Source organism: Primulina tabacum, chromosome 12, assembly GCF_025594145.1.
Source record: "Primulina tabacum isolate GXHZ01 chromosome 12, ASM2559414v2, whole genome shotgun sequence".
NCBI lineage: Eukaryota > Viridiplantae > Streptophyta > Magnoliopsida > Lamiales > Gesneriaceae > Primulina > Primulina tabacum.
The window spans coordinates 12,029,030-12,053,424 of record NC_134561.1 but is presented as its reverse complement, the minus strand read 5'-3'; the positions used below and the strand labels follow the sequence as shown (position 1 = coordinate 12,053,424).

The 24,395-nt window shown below is 38.7% G+C and overlaps 1 long non-coding RNA gene across 1 annotated transcript; it reads right to left on the bottom strand.

The window, feature by feature from the left end:
- Nucleotides 1-7,788: 7,788 nt before the first annotated feature.
- LOC142521461 (uncharacterized) lies at nt 7,789-9,319 on the bottom strand. The gene is made up of 3 exons (XR_012814200.1): nt 9,194-9,319; nt 8,608-8,667; nt 7,789-8,096 (listed from the first exon to the last, which is right to left on the bottom strand). It is a non-coding gene; the product is annotated as an uncharacterized LOC142521461 (long non-coding RNA).
- Between the last annotated feature and the right edge of the window lie 15,076 nt (nt 9,320-24,395).

Genomic DNA, 24,395 nt, shown 5'->3' with positions numbered 1-24,395 from the left:
TGTGATTTGAATATCGATGTATAAAATAAATATTTTGTTAACACACCTCGTTTGATGCATACATCGATACATGACATGCACGTTAAGCTGTGATCCTTGGATACCCTGATATGATTTGATTTGATTCTGGGGTTTGAGAACACAATGCTATGTTTGGTATTATATGACCCTTAAAGCATAGTCATTTGTGGCCCCGATGATTGATTGAGATTTGGGATTTGATGGCGCTTTGTCGACGCTATCATATGAGTATCTCTGATTGAGGCCGGTGTGCCAGTTCGAGCATTGATTTGATAGCGATTCGTTTGATTCTGACACGTGCTCAGTGGATGAGCATTTGATCTGATACCTCCACGACATACATGCATTGCATATCATATATCATCGTGTAAATATCTGTTGTTTATATGATGGTTGTTCCATACGGAGCTTTGCTTACCCCCAAGGGGGGCTGTTGTTGTCTTTGTGTGTGGACAATGGCAGGTACTCCAGGATATCAGGAGACCAGAGAGGGTGCTTCTGGAGGGAGTCACTGTTGAGTTGAGGTTTTATGCTTTGTTTCCCAGTATATATGTATATGTATCTATATACCGGGGCATGTCCCGAGGATATGAGTTGTTTGTATGTGGTTGTCTTAGATTATGTGTGGGCGTGTTTTATGATGTGAGATGAAATACTATTTTTAGTATTCAAAATCATCAAATAAGATGTTTTGGGCTCATCGTAAAGAAAATTTAAACTCGTTTTCCGCTGTAATTAATTAAACCTAATCAGATTGTGTTGTAATAACGATTAAGAGTTAAGGGCCCCACATAGAGTGGTATCAGAGCATAGCTGGGAATACTCGGTTGAGTCTTGTGTACACGTGAATAGTCACAAATGAATTGTGCGTATATGTTTGATTTATTTGTATTACTTGCTCCTACTAGATTTAGTTTGAGTAAGTTATTGATGAGATTGATTATATGAGATGATGATGATGTGAAATTGATATTGATTTGTGATATTCATCCTCTAATTTGTAGATGGATCCCTCAAATGAAACTGCGAGTAGCAATACTCAGAGGATAGTTGGACAATTTGAAGAATTGTCCATGGATTTAGTGATGGCTCGATTCCAGGATTTTAAACCACCACGGTTCTTTGTGTGGCGCCCCAAACCTCGCCACGTAATCATACAACATGTGACGTCATATGCATAAAAATTTTCTTTTCGACGACGTAATAATATAATGCATATACGACAAAATAGTGCAATCACCACACTATCTACGTCAGTGTAGCAGAAACAGTATAACAAATACACACATACAACTCAAATAAGACAATGAACCATACTGTCTCTATTTACTATTAACTACAGGACTGTTTGAATAGACACACCTAGTCTTTCACCTCTATCATGTCTCACAGCATAGTCCTGTAACCTGTCCAACAGAAACAACCCCCAAAGGGTGAGCATACACAACAATCATCATCGTAATACATAACAGTTATATTAACAACATAAGATATAACTGAAATGATAACAGAAATACCCCCTTTGCCGTTTTTGGACAATCAACAATCAATAACCTCGACAACATCACACTGCAACGATAACATCGACGATACGTCGCACCCCAACTCCGGCGACAGCAATATCGTCGAACGAACAACAACATCGACGATATGTCGCACCCCAACACCGGCGACAGCAATATCGTCGAACGAATAACATCAACGATACGTCGCACCCCAACTCCGGCGACAGCAATATCGTTGAACGAACAACATCAACGTGACGTCTCCCAACAACGACAGCCAACAACATCAACATAATAAACAAAAACAAATATAATATCAAATCACCAATATCCAGTGATTTACCATCGTTCAACACAATAGTATTCATCAATACTAAACAATAACAACATATGCTCGTACGTCAACACGTACCTGATAATCGAGTATATAAATAATCTGGCTATTTCTTTGATCCTGAGGCTTGTGATGTATCTAAATAATTCAACAATAATTATCAGATTATTGTCACCGTATCAACACAATCATAATAGCCTCAATATACAACATCAAATAGCCCAACAACAATGAATTCAATAAAATTATAAAACTCGATTATAAATTCTTATTGTTCAACAATTTAATATTCTAGTGTATTTAACTCACAATACTACCATCAAATACACCCTAATTAATTTAACATCAAATAATAGGCTATTTTACAACATCCGTAAAATTGCGAAAACTTTATATCAACGTGTAGCCTATACTTCGTAGACTCCGAATATACAATCAGATTTAATAACAACTAACAAACAACTCTCCAATCTCAATTCAACGATTAAAATCCCGAATTATAATAATTAGGAATAATTCAAAACAACAACACAATAATCTTGTTTACTTCGTTAAAATCATACATTACTCAACAATCATCAATTTCTGTATGATTTCACAATTTATCGGATTTATTCCAGAAATCGACGAATTTCAAAAATCACCAAAACTATAAAATTTATACCTCAAATCGAAGACCTCGTGTCAAGGATCCCAAAACTGAAGTCGGTTTGTCGATTGGATAAACCGATAAGTCGCACGATTGAAAAGAAAATTCAAAACTGTATTATTTCTTTCTTCTCTCTTTCCCTGTTCTCGTTGAAACTTTCTGATAATTGCAACTTCTCACGTAAGTGCATCTTTATCCATTTTTTTATTTTATTTTATATTATATTATATTTAACATTTTAACACCAGTACATCCCTTTGGACCAGTCAAACGATCAAATTTTTCAAAACTCAAAACATGAAACTTCTATATCTTTATGTTTTCTACGTTATATCCAAATTTCAAATCATTTGGACTTCATATGACAAAAATATGTCATATTTCATTCTTTAAAAATCATTAATTATTTAGTAATCTCACATTACTAAATCAACAAATTGTGATATTTAATTCAGGCATTACATTTCTACCCCCCTTAAATGAATTTCGACCCCGAAATTAATCAACAACAGTAATAACATTCATAAATAAAGATACGTCATACCATCAGAATAAGTAGGGGTAGAGCTTCCTCATATGCTGCTCTGTCTCCCAAGTGGCCTCTTCGACACCTCTAAGTTCCCACTGAACCTTCACCATCGGTATCAGCTTACTACGAAGATTTCGTTTAGATCGATCCAAAATACAAACTGGTCTCTCAGCATAAGACACATCAGGATCTAACTGAACATCAGTAATATCCAATACATGTGAAGGGTCTGGCTCATACTTCCGCAACATCGACACATGAAACACATCATGAATACCAGATAAAGATGGAGGTAGAGCCAATCGATAAGCCAAAGTGCCTATCCGCTGCAATATCTCATACGGGCCAACATACCTCGATGCCAACTTTCCTTTCATACCGAATCGCACTGTGCCACGAAAAGAATAAACTTTAAAAAATACTCGATCGCCCTGCTGAAACTCTAAGGGTCTTCGTCTTTTATTTGTATAGGCGGCCTGTCTATCTTGTGCTGCTTTCAATCGTTGTTGTATCAACTTTACTTTTTGTTCCATCTCACGAATCATATCAGGACCTGTGACTGCATCTCGATCAAAATCATCCCAGTATAAAGGAGATCTACAACGTCTCCCATACAATGCCTCAAATGGAGCCATCTGAATACTACTCTGATAACTATTGTTATATGCAAACTCCACTAATGGAATAGATGACTGTCAAACAGATTTAAAATCCATAACATAAGCACGCAACATATCCTCCAGCGTCTGAATAGTACGCTTAGTCTGACCATCTGTCTGGGAATGATAAGCTGTACTCAATCTCAACTCTGTCCCCATCGCAGTCTGCAATCCTTCCCAAAAATGAGAAGTAAATCGAGGATCTCTATCAGATATAATAGACACTGGAATCCCATGCAGTCGTACAATCTCTCGTATATACAAGTGTGCCATCGTCAAGTACGTACTACTCATGCTATAGGGTATAAAATGTGCAACTTTCGTCAATCGATCAACAATCATCCAAATAGCATCAATAGTTCCAGTGCTTCTTGGCAAATGAGTCACAAAATCCATCGATATGTGCTCCCATTTCCAAGTCGGTACTTCTAAACTCCTCAATTCACCTCCCGGCCTTCTCCTCTCAGCTTTGATCTGTTGAAAATTAAGACATCGACGTACAAAATCAATCACATCACGTTTCATTCCCTTCCACCAAAACTGAGAGCGTAGATCCTTATACATCTTCTTGCCACCAGGGTGGATAGAATATCGACTACAATGTGCACGCCGCAACAGAACCTGGCGCAACTCAGATGCATCAGGAACTACCCATCTATCCTCCATCCTCAAATTGCCATCATCAGCCACTCTAAAACAAGTATCTTGTTTCTATGAAACCAACTCCTTCCACCGCTGAACTCTCTCATCTGTCATCTGTGCATCACGAATACAACCATATATATCAGGTTCAGCTAATAAGGTAGATACCTGGATAGGAGTCGTCGAGATATCAAAATCATATCCCAAGGAACAACATGACATCATCATAGCTGATAAACGACTCACATCCTCTGCAGTACAACTCACTTTACGGCTCAGTGCATCAGCTGTAAGATTGGATCGACCAGGATGATATTCAATCTCACAATCATAATCCTTCAGCAAATCTAGCCATCGTCTCTGTCTCATATTCAACTCGACCTGTGTAAACAGAAATCTCAAGCTCTTAAGATCAGTATAAATCGTAAACAAGGTACCATATAAATAGTGTCGCCATATCTTCAAAGCAAAGATAATGGCTGCCAACTCCAAATCATGCACATGGTACCTTGTTTCGTGTGGTTTCAGCTGTCCCGAGGCATATGCCACAACATGTCGATCCTGCATCAAAACACATCCTAAACCATGTAATGATGCATCAGTATAAACAACAAACCTCTTGTTTTCTGTAGGAATTGATAACACTGGTGCAGCCGTCAGTCGGTGCTTCAACTCCTGAAAACTCCTCTCACATGCTTCAGACCACTGAAACCGCACACCTTTCTGGGTCAACTGTGTCAAAGGTCTAGCAATCTTTGAAAATCCCTCAATAAATCGACGATAGTAGCCTGCTAAACCCAAGAAACTACGGATCTCTGGTACAGATGTAGGTGCAGACCACTGTAACACAGCTTCGACCTTCGTTGGATCAACTGAAATCCCATCTCTAGATATAACATGACCCAAGAAGACCACTCGATCCAACCAAAACTCACACTTACTGAGTTTGGCATATAACTGTCTATCTCGCAACACTTGTAACACTGAACGCAAATGCCCTGCATGCTCAGCCTCACTCCTGGAATATATCAATATATCATCAATAAACACAATAACAAACTGATCGAGATAAGGCTGAAATACCCTATTCATCAAACTCATAAACACAGCTGGAGCATTTGTCAACCCAAACGGCATAATCAAAAACTCATAATGCCCATATCTGGTCCTGAATGCTGTCTTCTAAATATCCTCCTCTCTAACTCGTATATGATGATATCCTAACCTCAAATCAATCTTCGAATATACCGAGGTTCCCTGTAACTGATCAAACAAATCATCAATACGAGGGAGGGGATATTTATTCTAAATCGTTACCTTATTCAGCTGTCGATAGTCAATACAAAGCCGTATTGTTCCGTCTTTCTTTCTTACAAATAAAACTGGTGCACCCCAAGGCGATACACTAGAGCGAATGTATCCCTTGTCCAGCAAGTCCTGTAACTGGGCTTTCAACTCTCTCAACTCTGCTGGTGCCATTCTGTAAGGAGTACGAGAAATAGGGGAAGTACCTGGCATCAACTCAATCCAAAACTCCACCTCACGAACTGGTGGGAAGCCTGAAATCTCATCAGGAAATACATCGGCAAACTCAGCAACTATAGGTATCTCTTCTATTCCCACCTCCTTCTTCTTCTCTGTCACAACTACAGCATAAATAAGATAACCCTCATGTCCATGCTCCAATAACCGAGACATCCGGATATATGATACCAACGGAACCCGGGGACGAGAACCCTTCCCATAAAATGTCCAACGCTCTTTCTCATCTGTATAAAAATATACCATTCGCTGATAACAATCAACAGTCGCACAATATCTCCTCAGCACATTAATTCCCATAATACAATCAAAGTCAGTCATGTCTAGAATAATCATATCAGATCTCAGATCATAGCCCTCATAAGAAATAATACCATCTGATATCATATATACAACTGATATATCAAATCCAGAAGGTGTCGAAACAGAAAGAGGCATAGACAATGGAGATGAGCGCATATGATGCTCAACCACAAACCTCTTCGATATAAATGTATGCGAGGCACCTGTATCAATAAGAATATAAGCCGGATAAGAACACAAATAACACTTACCCGCTATCATCTCCTCTCATGCCTCCTCTGCCTGCTCTCGTGTCAAAGCATACACCTGTGCCTGAGGCGGACCAGCTCCTTGCATAGGTGGCTGTCCTCCAGAAAGTCGCGGTGTAGACTGCTGAGGCTGTCGTCCTCCTCTCCCTGAGGATCTACCTCTATCACTACTGGGCTCTCGATGTCCGTCACGACTAGGACATTGTCTGGCTATATGGCCCACACCGCCAGACTCAAAACAAGTGATCTCGGTCTGTGTACACTGTCTGATCAGATGAGGTCCCCCACAACGAAAACATCTCATTGCTCTGGACTCTCCTCTCTGCCCCTGAACAGACTGAGAACTTCTCCCACGACTCTCAACACGTCGTGAATCAAATCGACGCTTCCCAGATGATGCTGAAGAAGAAGATGAACACTTTTGATATTTAAAAGACTGTCCCTGTGGTCGCAATGACTCCCTAGTCGGCCCTGATAATCGTCCCTGAGCCCCATACTCTTGCATCACCAACTCAGCCATCTCAGCTCTCGTCACTGCATCCTCAAATGATACTGGGTTGTTCGATTGCAAACGATCAAATAACTCTAACTTCAACCCTTTCAAATAATGCCTCATCTTAGCATGAACATTCGTAGCAATATGTGACACATATTTCAGCAATGCAGAATATCGAGTCTCATACTCAGCAACAGACATACTACCCTGTCTCAAATCCTCTAATTCTTTCTCTTTCTTTTGTCTGGCTGCTATAGAAAAATATTTATCAAGAAAACGAGACCGAAACACATCCCAATCAACAGTACGGCCCTGAGCTCTCAATCCGGCCTCAGTCGTCTACCACCACAATAATATATTCCTCGAAAGCTGAAATGTAGCCAATCGTAACCAAGCAGACCTAGCACACGGAGCGGTCACAAATATCTGCTCTATCCTCTCAATCCACTCCTCGGCTCGCTCACCAGTCTCAGAACTATCAAATCTCGACGGAAGATAAATGCTGAACTGTGCCAAAGTCAACTCACCAGGCAATAAAGGCTGATCTGCAGGTGCCTGTCCCATAGGAAGAGGTGGCAATGGATTCATCTGTCCAAACCCACTGTCAACCTCTTCTGTTTCCTCGTGTGGATGTACCTGTTCTCTAGCTGCCATCATTGGAAATCAAATTGTTAATCATAACATTTAACAATTACAATCCAGTAATCATCATCACACCTTTCGCACGAAAGCATACGCAACTAAAGAACAATCAATCATATCGAGAAATCATCAAGACCAACTCAAATGCACAGACACACGCAAATAATATCGCCATCCAACTCCCTCATCACAAACCCAACTCCTAACCATCCCAGACATCAAACATTTGCTCTGATACCACCAAATGTGGCGCCCTAAATCTCGCCACGTAATCATACAACATGTGACGTCATATGCATAAAAATTTTCTTTTCGACGACGTAATAATATAATGCATATACGACAAAATAGTGCAATCACCACACTATCTACGTCAGTGTAGCAGAAACAGTATAATAAATACACACATACAACTCAAATAAGACAATGAACCATACTGTCTCTATTTAATATTAACTACAGGACTGTTTGACAAGACACACCTAGTCCTTCACCTCTATAATGTCTCACAGCATAGTCCTGTAACCTGTCCAACAGAAACAGCCCCCAAAGGGTGAGCATACACAACAATCATCATCGTAATACATAACAGTTATATTAACAACATAAGATATAACTGAAATGATAACAGAAATACCCCCTTTGCCGTTTCTGGACAATCAACCATCAATAACCTCAACAACATCACACTGCAACGATAACATCGACGATACGTCGCACCCCAACTCCGGCGACAGCAATATCGTCGAACGAACAACAATATCGACGATACGTCGCACCCCAACACCGCCGACAGCAATATCGTCGAACGAATAACATCAACGATACGTCGCACCCCAACTCCGGCGACAGCAATATCGTTGAATGAACAACATCAATGTGACGTCTCCCAACAACGATAGCCAACAACATCAACATAATAAACAACAACAAATATAATATCAAATCACCCATATCCAGTGATTTACCATCGTTCAACACAATAGTATTCATCAATACTTAACAATAACAACATATGCTCGTACGTCAATACGTACCTGATAATCGAGTATATAAATAATCTGGCTATTTCTTTGATCCCGAGGCTTGTGATCTATCTAAATAATTCAACAATAATTATCAAATCATTGTCACCGTATCAACACAATCATAATAGCCTCAATATACAACATCAAATAGCCCAACAAATATGAATTCAATAAAATTATAAAACTCGATTATAAATTCTTATTGTTCAACAATTTAATATTCTAGTGTATTTAACTCACAATACTACCATCAAATACACCCTAATTAATTTAACATCAAATAATAGGCTATTTTACAACATCTGTCAAATTGCGAAAACTTTATATCAACGTGTAGCCTATACTTCGTAGACTCCGAATATACAATCAGATTTAATAACAACTAAAAACAACTCTCCAATCTCAATTCAACGATTAAAATCCCTAATTATAATAAATTAGGAATAATTCAAAACAACAAAACATTAATCTTGTCTACTTCGTTAAAATCATACACTACTCAACAATCTTCAATTTCTGTATGATTTCACAATTTATCGGATTTATTCCAGAAATCGACGAATTTCAAATATCACCAAAATTATAAAATTTATACCTCAAATCGAAGACCTCGTGTCAACGATCCCAAAACTGAAGTCGGTTCGTCGATTGGATAAACCGATAAGTCGCACGATTGAAAAGAAAATTCAAAACTGTATTATTTCTTTCTTATCTCTTTCTCTGTTCTCGTTGAAACTTCTATATCTTTGAGTTCTCTACGTTATATCCATTCAAATCATTTGGACTTCATATGACCAAAATATGTCATATTTCATTCTTTAAAAATCATTAATTATTTAGTAATCTCACATTACTAAATCAACAAATTGTGATATTTAATTCAGGCATTACTCTTTGGCACTGAGAGTGCCGAAAGAGTAGAGGCTTGGTTAAAGGATATCGAGCATTTGTTTAATATTGTTGAATATTCCAAGGCTCGGAGACTGAAACTTGCTCTCTATCAGTTGAAAGACCGAGCAAAATCTTGGTGGGAAGCCGCTGAGATTGGATTGAAAGAAGCCGGGATTGAAGTCACATGGGATGTCTTCAAGGCCCAGTTTTTGGAGCAGTATTCCCCTCCTTCCTATTATACTGCCCAAGAGAATGAATTCAATAGTCTGCAGAAGGAAACAATGACTGTTGCAGAGTATGCTTCGAAGTTTTCTATTCTGTTGAAGTTTGCACCTCACGTAGCTGGGATTGTAAAAGCAAAATATAACAGGTTTGTAAATGGATTGCATCCTGCTTTATATACTTTTGTTGTTTCTGGTTTGCCAACCAGCTACGCAGAGGCGGTTGAACGAGCCAAGGCAGCCGAGGCTGGACTCAGGCGAGGAGGTCCACAGTATACTCCTCAACCACCAGTTTCAGCTCAGCAACCTACATTGCGCCCAAGAGGTAAAAAGTTCAAGAAGACTTGTTATGTTTTTTCGTCTTCTTCGAGTTCGAGTGGATCCCAGAGAGGGAGTCCCGTGATTGCTCCTTATTGTAGTCATTGTGGTGGCAAACATACTATCGAACAATGTCGAGGTATGTTTTGTACTTGTTATCAGTGTGGGCAGGAAGGCCATTTCTCTCGAGTATATCCGAACAGGGGTACGACTTCTTCTCAACCCCAGCCAGGATTTAGAGGTGGCCCCAGTATGATGAGACCTGTTGTTCCTGTTCCCTCTTTTTAGCAGTCGAGTGTTCCACGATATCGAGGACCAGGTGGTCAGACTGCTCAAGTTCCTCCTCAAGTTAGAGTGTATGCTATGACGGAGGATCAGGCGAAGGAAGCTCCTGGTGGTGTGATTGCAGGTATTTGCATGTTTGCGATTATCCTGCGCGTATTTTATTTGATACAGGAGCATCTCATTCATTCATATCTCATGCATTTGTTGCATCTCACGGTATTGAGTGTACCCCATTGTATGATACATTATCGATAGCCACGCCAGCAGGAAAGATTATTCTTCCTGAGCAAGTTGTACATAATTGTGTATTGATTTACGAGGATAATATCATATTCTTGAATCTGATTGTCCTCCCAATGCACGACTTTTATTGTATTGTAGGCATGGATGTTCTGACAACAAATCGAGCTACTGTTGGTTGTTTTCATGGAGTGGTTCGATTTCGATATGTTGATGGACCCAAATGGAATTTTTATGGCAAGGGTTCCCAAGCCAAAATTCCATTGGTATCCTCTTTGGAATTGTCCCGATTTTTGTTTAGCGGGTATGAGGGTTATCTTATCTACGCTATTGATGTCTCTAAGAAAGAGCCTTCTTTATCTAAGATTTCTCTTGCGAAAGATTTGCCGGATGTATTTTCCGATGAGATTCCTTATTTTTCTCCTCATCGAGAAGTTGAGTTTAGTATTGATATTGTGCCGGGGACTGCTCCCATATCTATAGCTCCCTATCGCATGGCACCATTGGAATTGAAAGAATAATTACAGGATCTTCTCGATAAGGGATATATTCGACCGAGTGTATCACCTTGGGGAGCTCCAGTTTTATTTGTTCGGAAGAAAGATGGTACTGTGCGAATGTATATCGATTACAGACAATTGAATCGGGCTGCTGTGAAAAACAAGTACCCACTTCCTCGTATTGATGACTTATTTGATCAGCTTCAGGGTACTTCTGTTTACTCTAAGATTGATCTTCGTTCTGGATATCATCAAGTACGAGTTCGAGATGAAGATGTACCCAAAACTGCTTTTCGTACGAGGTATGGCCACTATGAGTTTTTGGTTATGCCTTTTGGTCTCACAAATGCTCCTGCTGTCTTTATGGATCTAATGAATCGTGTCTTTCGAGATTATCTTGATCGATTCGTTATTGTATTTATTGATGATACTCTTGTATATTCGAAATCGAAAAAGGAGCATGCTGAACACCTGAGACTGGTACTTCAAATTCTTTGCAATGGCCATTTATATGATAAATTGTCCAAATGCGAATTCTGGATGGACAAAGTGATATTTTTGGGCCACGTCATTTCGAGACATGGCATACTATTGATCATGTGAAGGTCGAAGCTGTATTGAATTGGCCAAGACCTACGAATGTTCCTGAGATCCGTAGCTTCATGGGTTTAGCTGGATATTATCGTCGCTTTATTGAAGGGTTTTCGAAGATAGCTAAACCTATTACTCAACTGACACAGAAGAATCAGCGATTCATTTGGTCAGATGAATGTGAAGCTAGTTTTCTTGAATTGAAGACGAGATTGACCACATCACCTGTGCTTACTATTCCCTCAGGTACCGGAGGATTTGTAGTGTGTACAGATGCATCTGGTAAAGGTTTGGGCTGTGTTCTGATGCAACATGGCAAAGTGGTTGCTTATGCGTCTCGTCAATTGAAATCTCATGAAACACGTTATCCTGTTCATGATCTTGTATTGGCCGCCATTGTGTTTGCACTGAAGATTTGGCGCCATTATTTGTATGGAGAGAAGTTTGTTATTTATTCGGACCATAAGAGTCTAAAATATTTCTTTTCACAATCTGATTTGAATATGAGGCAACACAGGTGGATGGATCTCCTGAAGGACTTTGATTGTGAGATTCAATATCACTTTGGATCGGTGAATGTTACTGCGGATGCCCTTAGTCGTAAGGTACATGATTCTGTGTTAGCATCTGTTTGTGTCGCCAAAGTACACGAGGATATATGTACTTCTGGCTGGACTTTTCACTCGAATTGGAATTCTGTCACTGTCTCAGCATTGAAAATTGAGCCGAACATGATATCAAAAATACGAAAGGCTCAATGAAGCGATGCTCAGATCCAAAAGTCGAAAGAACTTATATCTACAGGATATCAGTCTGGATTTCAGATTTCTTCGGATGGTTCTTTACGACTTAATAGTCGGCTGATAGTCCCTAATGATTCTGATTTGAAATATGCCCTTCTTCGAGAAGCACATTGTAGCAAATACAGTATTCACCCTGGAGGTCGAAAGATGTATTTGACATTGAGACCTCAATTCTGGTGGAAACGTATGAAGAAGGACATTGCTGAATTAATTTCAAAATGTCTTGTCTGCCAGCAAGTGAAAGCCGAAAGAATAAAATCGGGAGGATTGCTCCATAGTCTTGAAATCCCGAAATGGAATTGGGAACATATTGCTATGGATTTGGTGACTCATTTACCTCGTTCGCCCAAGGGCTGTGATGCTATTTGGGTTATTATTGATCGACTTTCGAAATATGTACATTTTATTCCGTATGAGCGGACTTATCCTTATAAGAGAATGTCCCATTTATACATCGAGAATATTGTGAGACTGCACGGTGTGCCAGTCTCGATTGTATCAGATCGTGATCCCAGGTTTGCTTCTAAATTCTTGGGTAGTTTCCAAGAAACGATGGGTACGCGTTTGGCTATGAGTACTGCCTATCATCCTCAAACCGATGGCCAGACTGAGCGTACAATTCAAACGTTGGAAGATATGTAACGTGCGATTGTGATGGATTTGATAATAGGATGGCAAGATGCCTTACCATTGGTTGAATTTTCTTATAATAATAGCTTTCAAACGACTATTGGTATGGCACCGTTTGAAGCTCTATAGGGGAGACGATGTAGATCACCATTATTCTGGGATGAAATTGGTGAAAGACAATTGACTGGACCTGAAATGATACAAGAAATGAATGATAAGGTTCAGTTGATTCGACAGCGAATGAAAGCTGCTCAGGATCGTCAAACGAGTTATGCGAACAAACGAAGACGACCCTTGGAATTCCAGAAATGTGACAAAGTGTTTCAGAAAATATCTCCCTTTAGAGGCACTGTTCGATTTGGCATGCGAGGGAAATTATCTCCTCGATATGTTGGTCCATACGAGATTCTTGATCGAGTTGGGGATCTTGCTTATCGACTGGCATTGCCACCATCTTTATCTGCCATTCACGATGTATTTCATGTTTCTATGCTGAGGAAATATGAACCAGATCCATCACATGTACTTGCACCTGATGAGGTTGAACTTGATCCTTCTCTTTCCTATGTTGAACAACCTGTTCGCATTATGGATCGAAAGGAAAAGATATTGCGTAATAAATCGATTCCTTTAGTTCGAATACAATGGACACGGCATGGTGTGGAAGAGTCGACATGGGAATTGGAGAGCAAGATACGAGATTCATATCCGCATTTGTTTGATTCTCTTCCATCTGTTCCATTGTATTCAATGTATACTGATCCGTTTACTGATTTTAGTTTTGATATGTACTATAACTGGTGACATATATATGTTTGCCAATGTTATGTATATAGAGATGTTTGAGATTTCGAGGACGAAATCTTTTAAGTGGGGGAGAAATGTAAGGACCGTGTATCGTATTATCGTAAATCTTATGTTGATTATCGATAATTTATGAAATTGTCATGTGATTATGTATATGAGGTATATCATGACAATGGGAAATGAGAAAATAAGTGTTAATAATGAAATATCATACAAGATATTGATTAATTAACAGAATTGAAGTTGTAAAAACTCGAGTGGAGAAGCCGGACGCCAATACAATGCAAAACCAATATTTTGGACAGAACATCTGGCGCCCGAGCGTTAGAAAATGACCGCCCGAGCGCCAGTGTACCAAAAGTTGGGTAATTGTACAGAACGTATGGCGCCCGAGCGGTAGAAAATGACCGCTCGAGCACCAGTGTGGAACAAAATTTATGCTCGGACAGAACATTCCGCGCACGAGCGCGGTGTAAGTCACACTCGGGGACAGAATGTCTCGCGCTCGGGCGCGAGAATTATACCTCCCGAGCGCGATTACGATGAAGATAAGTATAGATTTTTGTTCATTTCCTTCTTCATTTTTCTTCCGTAGCTTCGAGAGATTTCAATTTCTTCCGTCCGAATCGACTTCGACACGTTATCTAAACGCGAAACAAATTATATATTCCGAATCTTCGCGTCGAGAGCTTCTTTTTGAGGTAAATTTCTTCTAGTTTCAGCAGCTCTAAATATTAAAGTGCTGGAATAGCATGTATTTGAAGTAGAAATTCTTATATGTGGTAGACTAACCGACAAGAAACTCATTTTCGAAGTCGGAATTGAATTATGTTATGATTTTGATTTGATATGAATTTTCAAAGTTCCAAAAGATATTTGGAACTTATATTATTGATTTAGGATCATGTTATTGATTGAAATGAATGTGTTATTGATGTAGATAGATTATTATATTGATATCTTCAAGCTACATCAACTGGAACGAAGAATTGAGGTATGTTGCGACCGAGTAACATACGACAGGTATCTGTATCATATGATATATGTTTGATTGATTTGATTGAGAATATGTGTCTATATGCCTTAAGTGATGACTTCATGTGACATACATGACATTGTGATTGTAATATCGATGTATAAAATAAATATTTTGTTAACACACATCGTTTGATGTATACATCGATACATGACATGCACGTTGAGCTATGATACTTGGATACCCTGATATGATTTGATTTGATTATGGGGTTTGAGAACACAATGCTATGTTTGGTATTATATGACCCTTAAAGCATAGTCATTTGTGGCCCCGATGATTGATTGAGATTTGGGATTTGATGGCGCTTTGTCGACGCTATCATACGAGTATCTCTGATTGAGGTCGGTGTGCCAGCTCGAGCATTGATTTGATAGCGATTCGTTTGATTCTTACATGTGCTCAGTGGATAGACATTTGACCTGATACCTCCACGACATACATGCATTGCATATCATATATCATCGTGTAGATATCTGTTGTATATATGATGGTTGTTCCATACGGAGCTTTGCTCACCCACAAGGGGGGCTGTTGTTGTCTTTGTGTGTGGACAATGTGAAGTACTCCAGGATATCAGGAGACTAGAGAGGGTGCTTTTGGAGGGAGTCACTGTTGAGTTGAGCTTTTATACTTTGTTTCCCAGTATATATGTATATGTATCTATATACCAGGGCATGTCCCGAGGATATGAGTTGTTTGCATGTGGTTGGCTTTGATTACGTGTGGGCGTGTTTTATGATGTGAGATGAAATGCTATTTTTAGTATTCAAATTATCAAATAAGATGTTTTGGGCTCATCGTAATGAAAATTTAAACTCGTTTTCCGCTGTAATTAATTAACCCTAATCAGATTGTGTTGTAATAACGATTAGGAGTTAAGGGCCCCACACTCTATGTGCTAGCATTGCACTTTGAGTTGAGAGCCGACTCTCATGGGGTCATCAGGTGGTAAGGTTGGGTGTTTTGTCGAAACATATAGGAGTCGATGCTAGTCGTGGATTCACCGCTTACCTTCGGGTAAGGATATCCTCTGTGATCTCATGTATATGTAGTACGAAATCTCTGATCAGAGTATGGTGGTAATTATGAAAGGGGTTTCATAGATTACACCATCGATGCAACTACGACATGACACATAGTATCGATTCTTTGACAACTCTCGATAAACCAATAGTTGTCGAATCGGTCGAGATATATGAGTTGAAGGGACCTTACTGTACGCTAACCATAATTGAATGGTTCTTGCAGGCACTATCATTTGATACCTAGGGAATCATGTACGCGATGCTGCTAGGCGTTTAACATGATTGGTTGAATACTATCAGACTTGAGTTCTGACGTTCTTATTATCATGGAATTGATAAGTAAGAATGGATCAATTGGGGTTTGTTCATATAAGAACATATTTAGTCCCGAATCACATGGAGATGTGAACCCACGGTTAGTTGTATCAATTAACCATTGAGGGCCACACAAGTGCTAACTTTCTAGATCCCGTTGAGAAGTTAAAATAGTTCAATGTGTTGAACGGCTTATAAAGGATTTTATAAACATAAATAAAAATAGAAGTATGACTTCTATAAGAAGAATGTAACTTTTAATTTGAGGAAGTGTTCCTAAATTAAAAGTTGGCCAAACAAATAATGTATTTGAAAATTGTGATTTTCATAAACATTATTACGGACTAAATTAAATTAATTCAAGTGTTGTAATAATTAAACACTAGTAGACCTAGTAGAGTTCAAATAATTAAATTAATTCAAGGGTTGAATTAATTAAATACATTGGGCCTTGTAGAGCCCAATTAGAGATAATTATTAAACTAGTGGGCTTGACTAAAATCAAGTAAAATTTAAATGGTCTCAAATGTGTTTGAGACATTTAAATAAAAAGTCCATGGGCCTTGTAATTGTTACAAGTCCAAGTAGAAAGCATGCAAGGGAGGTGAATTGTTGGAGGCTACTTTTTCAATATCTAAGGCATGGCATGCACATGCTCACTTTAACTTTTTCAAGCACCAAGAAAAGTCTTCTAACCCCTTTTCTCTTCCCCCTTTGGCCGAAATTTTAATGTCATTCTCCTCCATTTTTTCCTCTTCAATTGTTGTAGATTGCACTCTCTTCTCAAAGAAAAAATCCTCAAATTTTTTTTGTGCAAAATTAGAGGGGATCTTCCTTGTTGGTGGTGGGCTTAATTTTTTAGCAAGGTGTGCTCTTGGAAGCTTGAAGATTAGTCTTAACATTGAAGAGTTTAGTAGTTTGACAACTAAGTTGGAGCCCTCATCAATCTTTTAAGATTGATAGGTATATATTTAAAACACACTATGTATGACATTTTGTGTTTTATTGTATTTGCTACACACTATAGTTTAGGGTGCTCGATTTTCTTGTATGAAAAATATTTTTGAAACTTTCGTTGCGCATTCGGGCACCTTAAACAATATTCTTTCAAGATTACGGGGTGTTGTGGGCCTCGCCCAAGATATCTACTCTCAGGGAATCATTGTAAGGAACCCACAGTCGGTCCCTATATCTGACTATACCATCCACAACTGTATACAGCCGCCGGACCTTAGCCTCATCCCTCTGTCTCCACTTCTACAACTGCTTGTCAGAAGTTTTCCCTGCCCGAAGTCTGTCTCTCAGTGTAGGCTGCACTGTAAGTGTAGAAAGATTAGGGGCATCGCCCCTAGCATACACTGCAAACTCAAACCGTTGAATCTCTGCCTGCAACGGTCTCTATATTAATAACTGAGCGATCACTACTGTGAAACCCCGAAAATAAAATAGTATTGATGGCATTTTTGTAAATAGTTGAAAAATATTCAATTTATTTTGATGGCATTCTTGTAAATAAGTTGAAAAATAATGAATTAATTTTAAGGGCAAAATGGTAATTATGTTATGTTTTTTTACCATAATTGTCTGAGTATTAGTCCAAATGAAATGAGTACCTGTGGAATCTTACAAAGCATGCGTGACTACACCTGAAATATATATCCTTCCTCCGACAAAACATACCATCAAATCTGTTCGCGTGAAACTTAAGAAATTTTCTGCCATCAATTATCCCAAAATCCTCGAAAAATTACTAATTTAACCAAAATATTCTTCAAAAGTTTCGAATTTAATCCTCAAAAATTTAGGTAATTGCAATTTGGCCCTTAAAGTTTTCAAAAATTATATTTTGGCCCTAAAATTTTTTCGAAATTTGAAAACTTGACCCCCTAAAATTCTTGAATTAGTACCATAAAACCATAAAATTCTCAAAAATTAAGTATTAAATCCCTAAATTTCATAAAATTCGAAAATAATTCATTAAAATTTCGAGTTTTGTAATTAGATCCTCATATTATAGGTTATTACACATAGGACCTTAGAATTTCTTAATTCGTGCAACTAAATCCATAAATCCAACTTCGTAGGGCAAGAATCCTAATTCCTTATATGTTCTCAATCCCATAGGTTAATTATCATAACTACAATAAAACCCATGCAGTAAAAGCGATAAATTAAAATCTTAACATAAGGGTTATCGGTGATCAGTGTAGAGTCTAGCTCCACCTCAGCCTCATCTGCGTGCATAACATATGCTATGCCGGTAGTGGGGCCCTTGTTCCTAGGGCAATCCGCCGCTTTATGACTCTCCTGCTTGCAAATGTAGCATTTGTAGGTTCCCCATAAACATTTGCCGAGGTGGAACTGGTTGCACTGCTTGCATGGCTGCCCTCTGCCGGCTTCGGAGCCCCTAGTACCTGTGGTGGCCTCTTCTGACCAGGCCTTTTAATCTGTCATTGGGGCTTCTGCTACCTCTGATTTCTCAGTGGCCCCGTGAACTGTCTCTTCTGTGGCTAAGAGCTGCGCTGTGCCTTAGATCTCTTCATCGGCATCTCAAAATCAATGTCCCTTAAGGCCTGCTCTACCTGAAAGGCACAAGCGGTGGCCTCACAATAGCTCGTTGGTCATGAGCATAACATCCTTGAGTAACGTTGGTCTCAAGCCGTCCATGAAATGCCTCAGCTTTTGGACGGTATCTCTCGCAATAAGGGGCACAAAATGATAGCCCCTGTCAGACTTCCTGAAAAATTCGGCCACAGACAAGTCCCCCTGGCGGAGACTCATAAACTCCCTCGTCAGGCGGGCCCTAACGTCGGCTGGAAATACTTGCCATAGAACAACTCCTTGAATTGCTCCCAAGAGAGGGTAGCCAAGTTCATTCCATGAGATGCTCCCTCCCACCAAAGGGATGCATCATCTCTCAGCATATAAGTGGCGCACCTATCCCGACCGCCATCCATCATCTACAGGTACTGGAAGTGTATCTCCAAAGATCAAATCCACCCCTCCGCTACGAAAGGGTCAGTAGTACGCTCGAACTCCTTCGGGTTGAGCTGTCGAAACTGCTCAAAAATATCTGTCTGAGGTCGAGGAGCCTGCTGCGCCTTCTTGAAAAGTCTAGCCATACCCTCCAGTACATGGGTAGCTACATCCATTGGCGGTGGTGGTGGTGGAGGTGGGCCTCTGCCCCTTCATGAAATATCATCTTGTCGGTCTACATTGGGGACACTTCTGGGAGGCATGATATCTGAGTACAGTCCAAATTCTAAATGTAACCCATCATACAATTTAATCGAATTTTTTAAAACATTTCAATCCTTAGATCATGAAAGCAGCTAAACATGTACTGTAAATCATAAATCATGCAGGTAATAGCATTAAAACATTTAAAACATAAAAGCTTACACACTTGAGGCTTGAATATTGAGCTGTAGAAGATGGCGGCACAACCCTATATAGGACCCTTGCTCTGATATCAACTGAAACGTCTACTACTTCAAAATGCTACTAATTTTTATTTTTTACATGCTAATTCTAGGAAATTTCATGAATGGTGGATGCATGCAACACCATTGAAAATATAACCTTCCAAAAATAATAATAATCATCTACCGGATGAAAATTTTATAGTTTTAAAAAGAATATAAAACAAATATGAACGAGTAAAAATCCTTATAACCAAAAAAATAATACAATTAATGAATAAAAATATTCTTGTCCACTACTGTCTCGAATCATGATGTGCGGAAAATATATGGTCCTCGGGTTCTCGTGCGCATAGTCAGCCCCGCATACTCATACTTCGGCACCTCCAGCCTCCTCATCAACAAACTCACATGCATCAATCATACCTAGTGAGTCTAAAGACTCAACACACCTGTAACATTAAAAGCAAATACATATACATAACAAGCAACCGTGAAAAGTGTTGTAATAAAATACGTTCCATGATCTTAAAAACGTAAACGTAAACATATCATAAAAGCATAAAGTGTCAAAACATCTCATCATATACTTATGCATTTACTTTAATTGAATTCATTTAATTAGTTGTGACTTTCGTATATATTAGCTCTAATCGTATCAGATCTATCTTATCAGCTCTATTTAATGGATCCACCTTCATATAACTGTGATACCTGAAGGCGGGGGCATCAGCGAAAATATTATCCATCCACTGAGGCCTGGTCATACAGCTCATCGTATACATATATCGTCAGTCACAAACAATTCTCTTCCTTTAAAAAACATCATCATTTTCATCACTTCTCAAAATCATGCATATACATAATTTTTCTTAAAATAAAGCATGAAAGATATCTTTCATACTTTCATAAAAAGTCATATACGTTGTACAAAAACACTTAAAAACATGTAAAATTGTGCTTAGGGCGCTGCAAGGACTAAAAATCGACCCGGGTGCAAAATGAACAATTTGCCCCGGGAAATCCAAAATGACATTTTTACCCCTAGACCACTTAATTTTCGACTCGAAGCTTATCAAACTCCTTAAAACACCTCCAAACATAATTAAAAAATCGAGCTTCTATCTAAATTAAATCGAGTCATTTTAAAACTTGGACCGGGGTCCCGGTTTTAACCCAAAGCAACCCCCCGAATTTCAACCAAACTTTTCCCAACTTGAAATATGACCTAAACTTACATGTACAGCCTAAAAACACTTATTCTTGGCTACTTATGACTCACAAAAAAAGCCTGAAAGTTGTTGGAATTTTCCAGCGTCTCTCGAACTTCAACCCTAATCCACCAAACTTGCAACCCTTCGACCCTAGGCCCTACCAGCTCGTTCTAGCCTTGAAAAAACCCTTCCTAGCCCACCTTAGGACCCTCCTGGACCAACCTAACTCAAGCTGACAGCCCCATGCACACTGCACAACTCGAACCCCCAAGCAAACTCACGCCCAACTCTCCTTCGAAGCAAGATCAGCTCCTAGCCTAAGGACCTCTCTTCTCCCCGAGACCAGCTGAGTATGGACCTCCCCTAGACCTTGGTTGGACCCTCTTGGATTGCACCTTGGCCTGGTTAAGCCCTCCCTCATCCGAGCCTACCCTATCCTTCACCAAAACAGTTCGAAACCCAAGCCGCCTAGGAGCTTCTCTTCGGCCTTCATCTAAACTGTGCCCACCCTCGACTCCTGCATCATGTCACCTTATTTTGTAGTAAACACCCCCTTAAAAACTTAGAACTGGCAACCCTTGCATCAAGCACAAAGAAAACGTGAACATGAGTCAAGAAAAATGCAATTTTCAAGTAAAACATTTGCAACAATGATAACACAAGATAGATCAAAGGACTTCTCATGCAAATACATATACATCAGCATACTATTGGTGTGAATGAAGAGGAAAAGAAGATACTTGCGTGCGTTAGCGTTTATATGATAAAAAGGTTGAAGATACACGCGTGGGGCGTGAAACGGAGAAGCGGGAGAGACTTTTCTTTGAAGACCATAGGGGGCCGTGACTTTGCTAGAGTTTGCTACTAAAAATTACGAGGGAGAGGCTGCGAAAAGGTGGAGCGGGCGGCTGCTAGGTTATAATATGATTAGGGTTGGCTAAATGATTTATTTAAATTAAAATACAATGCACTAATGGGCCTCTAGTTAAAATTAAATGGTTTTAAAGGGTTTTTAGCCCATTAATCATTAGAACAACCCCATCAAGCCCAATAACAGTCTAAAAAATATTTTGTTTTGGTGCGTTTTTGAAAATATTGACTGAACTCTCAAAAAGTCCTCTGAATTGTGAAAAATTGCGTAGCGGTTAAAAATATAATCCGACGGGTGAAAATACCTAAACGAGGCCCATTTTAAAAAATATACTTAAAAACACCTCATATTCAATAATTTAAGATAATTATTTAATAAAAATATTTTTCCTGAATATACCCGGTCTCCATTCCTCGTTCGAGCGCGAAATGAAACTTAAAACCCAAATGCATAAAACTTATAAATAATAATGAAATAAACCCTACCAATGCAATAATCATGGATGATATGCATAAAAATATGTAAACATATATTTAAAATTAAACCCTAGATTGCATGCAGTTGGGTTAGGTATTTCCATTTTCTTAGACCTTGCAATATCAAGGGAAAAAGCGCAAGTTGATTTTAGAATTGAAGATGAATTATTTCATGTAAGATAATAAATTACATGCATAAACCATGGAACCTTTTGTATGGAGAATAATAATTTACAGGCAATAAACTATGCAACCTTTGGCATGGAGAAAAATAAATTACATGCAATAACTCATGCAAAATTTGGCATGGAAGGGGGTGATCTAAAATAACATTGACGCCTATAAATAGTGACAAAGGGATGAGTGAAATCACACCAAAACAACACAAAAAGTCCTCTCTAAAATTTTGCAAAAAATTATGCCCAATTACAGAAAGTTTTCTCATTGTTATACACGTCCAAATCAGATCTCCCTGTTCAGAAAACACATACACGTGTTGTGAGTAACTGTGAGGCCCGGGACCGAAGAGGGCTGGGAGTGATCGCCGGTGCCATGAGGTTGCACGGACAGGAGCGGCTCCTGGCAGGCTTCTTGGTGGAGGGAACATGAATAAGCCGATCTTACACCGAAAGGAGAGGGATTCCGAAACTGTCGAGGTATGAGACTTTACAATTGAGGAGGGCATAAAAGATTTGATACTCATATCAAGAAGTTGCATCTTATTTTCGGTAGCTCGTCACATAAGAACTCCAAAGTTAAGCGTGCTTGATTTTTGCCAATTCTGCGATGGGTGACCTCTTGGGAAGTTTCTTAGGGTTCGTGTGAGTGAGAACATAAGCACACTGGAAATGCCCGTCTTGATACAGTGAGGACAGTCGTCAAATTTGGGGCGTTACAGTAACATAACCAAACTTCAGATCGTTTCAATGGTTCAATTAGGCGCAAACATTTTTTTAAGGTGACTGATTTTTCGGTGTCAAACTTTAACTTATTCATTCCAAGATTTTTGGAATAATCTTTCAAGTAAGTGGGTTTTTTTTATACTTTTATGTACACTTGCATTTCATAAGTGTACTATTTGATATATATAATGACATACTTGTTCTTCATAAGTATGTCCCTGTTTTCAAAAAAAATAAATTACTTATGTTTCTTGAAATTCGATCGGCATATGTTATTCCATTGATTTTCTAAATGATATTTTAAATCATGTTTTAGAAAAATATTTTAGAAGGCACTGTTGTGATTCACATTTGAAATGCTTAGGAAATTCCGACATTTGATTTGGCCTTGTTGCGGTAGGATATAATAACCGATACTATGTCCTAGCCCTCTAGAGGATATAACTTAGGGAACAGATCAGTTAGTTATGTAAAATAAGATGATTTTCAGTTTTCATTTGTTTGCTTTAATATGATATGATATGATTTAAAAATACTGTCTATATTCAAATGGTATATGATATATATGTGTATTTGTTATCAACTATGATCTATCGGCTTCCACTTGCTGAGTATTTACCCTAATAGTCGCCCCTTACTTCCTCCCCTTCGATAAGAACAAGGAACAAATTGACAAAGAAGAACAAGAATATTTTTTGGGATGGTGAAGATGTCAATTCGTAATGAGACCATTCATGTTATTTTGTTTTTTTTATTTGTTTACGCTTTTGCATTTCGTTCAAGTTTTGTAAAAACATTGATATGATTTATGAAATAGACTGGTTTTGGATATGTGATTACTACGAGGCTTGTTGTTAATAGTCATGTGATTATTGACAAAGTCGGATGTTCCACGTCTCGGTCTCGTGGCATGATAGATAATCTTTTATTATTTATAATGTTTGTGACATATTATATGTATGGTCCAGAAATTCGAACTACGTAACCTGAATGCATGAAATCTAGGGTTTTATTTAAAACAGGTGTTTAATGATTTTTATGCAATTAAACCATAAATATTGCATGATTAGGGTTTATTTCACGATTATTTTTAAGTTTCATACATTAAGGTTTCTAGATGCATTTCGCGCTCGATCGAGGATGGAGATCGGGGATATTCAGGAAAATATTTTTTATTGAATGATTAATTTAAATTAATTAATATGAAGTGTTTTTAAGGGTGTTTTTCGAAAATGGGCCTTTGTGGG